Source organism: Macrotis lagotis, chromosome X, assembly GCF_037893015.1.
Source record: "Macrotis lagotis isolate mMagLag1 chromosome X, bilby.v1.9.chrom.fasta, whole genome shotgun sequence".
NCBI lineage: Eukaryota > Metazoa > Chordata > Mammalia > Peramelemorphia > Peramelidae > Macrotis > Macrotis lagotis.
Window position 1 is genome coordinate 170,467,557 of NC_133666.1, and position 6,503 is coordinate 170,474,059.

The following is a 6,503-nucleotide window of genomic DNA, read 5'->3' on the forward strand; positions in this document are numbered from 1 at the left end:
TGAGTTGGAGAAGGAAATGGCCAACTACACCTGTATCTTTGCTGGATCATGAAGAGTCAGATATCAGGAATTTATTTTTTTTACAAGTCAAAAATCTTCTTTTTTGTAATTTTTACCTTTTTCCTGGGGCCAATCAGTTAATCTTATCAATCAACATGCTATTTTATTAGGGCCTACTATATGCTAGGCCCCAGGGCCTCAAACACACACGCGCGCACACACACACACACACACACACACACACACACACACACGAAACCATTTCCTGATTTCAAGAAGCTAATTGAGAGGAAACAATGTAAATATTTATGCATTTATATAGTACATGCAAAGAAATTTAGGGAGAATATTGGTAAAGGAATTAGAAACTGAAGAAAAGGTCTCATGTGATGATGATGTTGATGTCCTTTATTCTGAAAGAAGACCATGCCATCAGGGAGGTGATGCCATGACAAGCACGTGAATTGGATCTGAGCAGGGGGTTCTGGGCTAAGTCACCAGTCTCACTTTCTCCTCCAGAGCCATCTGGAACAAGATAACTGGAGATGGCCCTTGAATGTGAGGCAATCAGGATTAAGTGACTTGCTCAAGGTCACACAGCTAGTAAGTCAAAAGCATCTGAGGTCACATTTGAACTCCTATCCTTCTGATTCCCTGGGTCAGTATGCTATCCACTGTGCCACCTAGCTACCATTCACTGAAGGCAAGGTCTCATGTAGCAGGTGACATATCAGTTGACTTTGAGCAAAGTTAGAGGTTTTAAAAGGCCAAGGTGAAGAGGGAGTACCTTCCAGATCTTGGGATCAGCCAGTGGGAAGGCATATGATTTCATATGTGAGGCAGCCAGTTTGGCTAGATCAGAGAGTACATGAGAGTAAGGCTGACCATGCTTGTGAAAGAAAAACAGAGAAGTTTGTATTTGATCCTAGATTTTATAGAGAGCCACTGGAATTTTCTGAATAGTGAATTTATGAATGTGCTTTATGAATATCACTTTGGGGACAGCAAAGTGGTACAGGAATGGAGCACCAACCCCAGCGTCAGGAGGACCAGAGTTTAAATCCAGCCTCAGAAACTTGACACCTAACTATCTATGTGACCCTAAGCAAGTTTCCTAACCCAATTGCCTTACAATACAAAACAAAACAAAACATACAGGTATAACTGTTTTATTTTTTATTTTTTAATATTATTTAATTTTTTTCCAATTATATGCAAAGAGAGTTTTCAACATTCATCTTTTTGTAAGCTTTTGAATTTCACATTTTTCTACCTCATTCCCTTCCCTCCCTTCTCCCCACAACATCTATTAATCTGATATAGGTTTTACATGTACAATCATGTTTAACATATTTCTATATTAGTCATGTAATAAGAATCAGAACTAAAGGGGAAAAAACTCATGAGAAATAAAAAAAACCACTTAAGTTTTAAAAAGTGAAAAAAGTATGCTTTGATCTGCATTCAGACTCCATAGTTTTTCCTCTGAATGTGGATGGCATTTTCCATCACAAATCTTTTAGAATTGTCCTTGATCTTGTTGAACTTCTGAGAGCTAAGTCCATCATAACTGATCATCACATAGTTTTGCTGCTAATGTGTATAATGTTCTCCAGTTCTGGTCACTTCACATCAGTTCATTAAAGTCTTTCTAGGCTTTTCTGAAGTCTGCCCACTCATGAACAAATATCACTTAGAAGCAACATGGAGGATAACTTGGGGCTTAGACAGGAGGGAGAGAAACTAGTCAGAATGATGAAACAGAGACATCACTTAATCCCTGCCTATTGTGAGGTAAAATGAGGAGTTTATAAAATGCTTAAAGTGTCATATAAAAGCTAGCTATTATTAATATTATTATTATTATTATTAGCCAAGGTAGTGATCACATGATACAAGATCCATAGCAAGTTGTTGAAGTCGAATCAACAAGGATTGGATGACCAAAGAAATTGATGACTCCAAGGATACAATTTTTGATTGGTGATTGGAAGTAGGATGGTGCCCTCTACAGAAAATGTAGAAGAAATTAGAGGGAAAGATCATGAGTTCTGCTTTGGGCATGTTAAATATGAGGGATCTATGGGAATAGGAAATTGTAGCTCAGGAGAGAAGTCATGGAAGGATTTAGAGATCTGGAAGTCATCTATGTGGAGATAATAGTTGAATTCAGAGGAGATGATAAGGTCAGTGAGAAAAAGCAGAAAGAGAAGAGAAGAGGACCTTGATCAAAGTCTTTGGGAACTTATACAGTTAGAAAACAGGACAAAGGAAACTGAATAAGGAAGGGTCAGGGAGGTAACAGAAGCAAGAAAAAGCAGTATAATAAAGCTCCACATAATAGCCAACATTTAAACAGTACTTTAAGGTTTGTAAGGCACTTTACAAATACTCTCATTTAATTCCTCAGCAACCTTTTGAGTTAGGTGCTACTTTTTCATGTCCATTTTGCAGAGGATGAAACAGAAAGTAAGTGATTTGTCTAGATCCCATAGCTAATTTGTATCAGAGGTCTAATTTGAACTTATATCTTTTTAAAATCTTAATAGCATTTTTTCCAAATACATGTAAAGATAGTTTTCAACATTCATTTTTGTAAAATTCTCTCCCTCCCTCCCTTGCTTCTTATATAGATTATTAAACATATTTCCATATTAGTCATGTTATGAAAGAATAATCAGAACAAAAGGGGAAACCATAAGAAAAGAAAAAACAAAAACAAGTTTTAAAAAAGTGAAAATAGCATGCTTTGCCCTGCATCCAAACTCCATAGTTCTTTCTTTGGATGTGGATGACATTTTTCATCACAAGTCTTTTATCGTTTTTTTTTTTTGTTTTAATTCTTAAAATTTTATTTTTTCCAATTACATATACAATTAGTTTTCAACATTCATTTTTTGTAAGATTTTGAATTCCACATTTTTCATCTTCCCTCTCTGACTCCCCTACCCTCAACAGAGAGTAATCTGATATATTATTCATATAGAACAATGTTACACATATTTCCACATTAGTCATGTGAAAAAAGAGTAAAAAAAAGGGAAAATACCATAAGAAATAAAAAACAAAACAAATTTAAAAAGTGGAAATAGCATTTTTTAATCTGCATTGAGATTCCATAGTTCTTTCTCTGAATGTGGAAGGCATTTTCTAGTCTTTTAGAATTATCTTTGATTAATGTATCCCTGAGAAGAGTAATGTTCCTGTTACTGTGTACAATGTTTGTCGGGTTGTGCTCACTTCACTCAGCATCTGTTCATGTAAGCCTTTCCAGGTTTTTTTGAAATGTGCCTGCCCGTGATTTATTATAGAGCGATAGTGTTCCATCACATTGCTAGACTGTAACTCATTCTGTCATTCCTCAAGTGATGGGTATCCCCTCAATTTTCTTTTTTTTTTTTAGGTTTTTTTTTTTGTAGGGCAAATGGGGTTAAGTGGCTTGCCCAAGTCCACCCAGCTAGGTAATAAGTGTCTGAGACCGGATTTGAACCCAGGTACTCCTGACTCCAGGGTTGGTGCTTTATCCACTGCGCCACCTAGCCGCCCCGATGTAGTAGTAGTTTTGCTGGATCAAAGGGTATGCACAGTTTTATAGCTCAAGGTCTTCTTAACTGTAAGTCAGTGCCACTGGTCTCTCCACCATCTTGCTGCCTGGTAATGTAAACTGCTATTAAGGTCAAGAAGTATGAAAACTGAGAAAAGGCCATCAGATTTGTCAGTTAGGAGATCATTGGCTCACCACACCCAAAGTCAGAAAGCCAGTGCCATTATATCTTTTCTATAATACCAAGGAACAATAAAATAAAGTGGATGTCCATCACAATTACAAAATGCTTAATCAAATTGTAGTAATGAATTAGTGAAAAAAGAGAAACCTTCATGAAGAATTCAGATACCCATGGGAAGACTAATGGAAATTGAAATAAATAGAACCAGGAAAACAATATACACAATGACTACAATAGCATATATTGAAAGAAAGGAAAAAACTGAAACAGAACACAATGTAATTATAATGACCAAGATTGTCCTTGATGATAAGATTAAAAAATGTACCTCCATCTCTTTTTGCAGGGGTGGCTGTTTTGGGTGTGGAACACTGCATATAGTGTTATATTCTATATATAACTCAATATATACTCATACTCAATTATTGGGTTGATTGATTTTGCACAATTGTTTTTCCTTCTTTTTTTTATTTTTTTGTAAAAATGATGACTTTCTGGTCAGGAAGTAGAATTGGAAAATAAGGAAATGAGAGAATAAAAGATATCAATAAAAATTCAAAAAGTTCAAAAATATCCCACATAGAATTTAGAAAGAGCAGTTTCAGTTTGTTGATGAAATCTAATCCTTCTTCAAAGAATCAAATATCGAATTGTTCAATACAGCACATTGGGTCTGTAGTCCAAAAGAATTGAGTTAAATCCAGCCTCAGACAATTTCCAGTGTGTGGCTAATAACTTCTGTCAGCCTCAGTCTCCTCAAGTGAAAAATGAAGATAATATTAGCATCCAGGGTTTTATAAAAATCAAAGAGATGATATTTATAAGGCATTTCTTATTTCAGTGACTGACACCTAGTAGGCACTTTCCTTCTCCACTTAAAAGCAATTAATCTATTCCCTTCTTTAGGTTAAATATTCACAGTTTCTTCAGTCAAATTTGTGGCATGATCAGGAGGCATGGTGACCACTTCTGGTCAGCCTCCTGTGGAACCTCTTGTAATCCTCACAATCTTTTCTAAAACAGTGGTTCCCATAACCCATCACCTTATTGCTTCTATGGCCTGAAAAAGGCAAAGGAAAGAAGGGTTATCACTTCTTCAGTCACAGGATCATAGGTTTAAATCTTGAAAGGACCTTACAGGTAATCTAGTCCTAGATGGTGCAGTGTGGCTAGAGTGTTAGGTCTGAAGTCAGGAAGAGCTGAGTTCAAAATCAGCCTTAGACATACTAGCTGTGTGAACTTGAGCAAATAATGTATCCTCAGCTTTCTCATCTGTAAAATGGAAATAATAATAATAGCACCTACTTGCCAAGGTTGCTGTGAAGATCAAATGAGATACTGGCAAAGCACTTAGCACAGTATTAGCTACTGCTGCTGCTATTGCTGCTAATACTACTGCTACTACCATTACAATTCCTTCATTTTACAGATGAAAAAACTTAGAGGTATATACAGTGACTTGTTCAAGGTCATACAGTTAGCAAGTGACAGAAACAGGAACATTGGAACCCATGTCTTTTGACTGAGCCATACCACCTAAAAGTTAGGACAGAGATTTAAAAAAAGTTTTTTTCCAATTACATGTAAAGATAATTTTCAACATTCAGCTTTTGTCAAGATTTTGAATTCCACATTTTTCTCCCTCCCTTCTTTCTCTCCTCTTCATGTCAGTAATCTGATATCTTATACATTTACAACTATGTTAAGTGTATTTCCACCTTAGTCATATTGTAAAAGAAGAATCAGAACACAAGGGAAAAGCACCAGAAACAAAAAAAGCAAATTTTAAAAATTGAAAATAGAATGCTTTGGTCTGCATTAAAGTTCCATAGTTCTTTCTTTGAATGCAGATGGTATTTTCCATTACAAGCTTTTTAGAATTATCTTTGATCACTTTGCCGAGAAGAGCTAAATCTATCATAGTCAATCATCACTTAATGTTGCTATTAAAGTATAAAATGATCTCCTAGTTCTCCTGACTTTGCTCAGCATCAGTTCATGTAAGTCTTTTCAGGTTTTTTGAAAATCAGATTGCTCATGATTTCTTACCAAACAATCGTGTTCCATCACATTCACATACCACATTTTGTTAAGTCAATCTCCATTTGATAGGCATACCCCTTGATTTCCAATTATTTGCCATGACTAAGAGAGCTGCTATAAATATTTTTTTGTTCATTTGGGTCCTTTCCCCCCTTTTTTTTGTCTCTTTGGAATATAGATCTAGCAGTGGTATTGCTAGTTCAAAGGGTATGCACAATTTTATAACCCTTTGGGCATAGTTCCAAACTGTATTCCAAAATGGTTGGATCAATTCATAACTCCACCACAATACATTATTGAGGACAGAGATTAACTTTTTAATTTAAATTTATTTATTTATTATTCCAACAACATGCAAAAATAGTTTTCAACATTCACTTTTTTTTTTTTTTTTTAGGTTTTTGCAAGGCAAATGGGGTTAAGTGGCTTGCCCAAGGCCACACAACTAGGTAATCATTGTGTCTGAGGTCAGATTTGAACTCAGGTACTCCTGACTCCGGGCCGGTGGTGCTCTATCCACTGTACCACCTAGCCACCCCAACATTCACCTTTTTGTAAGATTTTGAGTTCTACATTTTTCTCCCTCTCTTCTTTCCCTTCCCCCCTCCCCTTGACAGAGAGCAATCTGATATGGGTTTTCTATGTATAACTGGTATATGTATAACATGTTAAACAAATATCCATATTAGAAAAACAAAGATTCTTAACCTCTGGATAGACCATGGATAGATT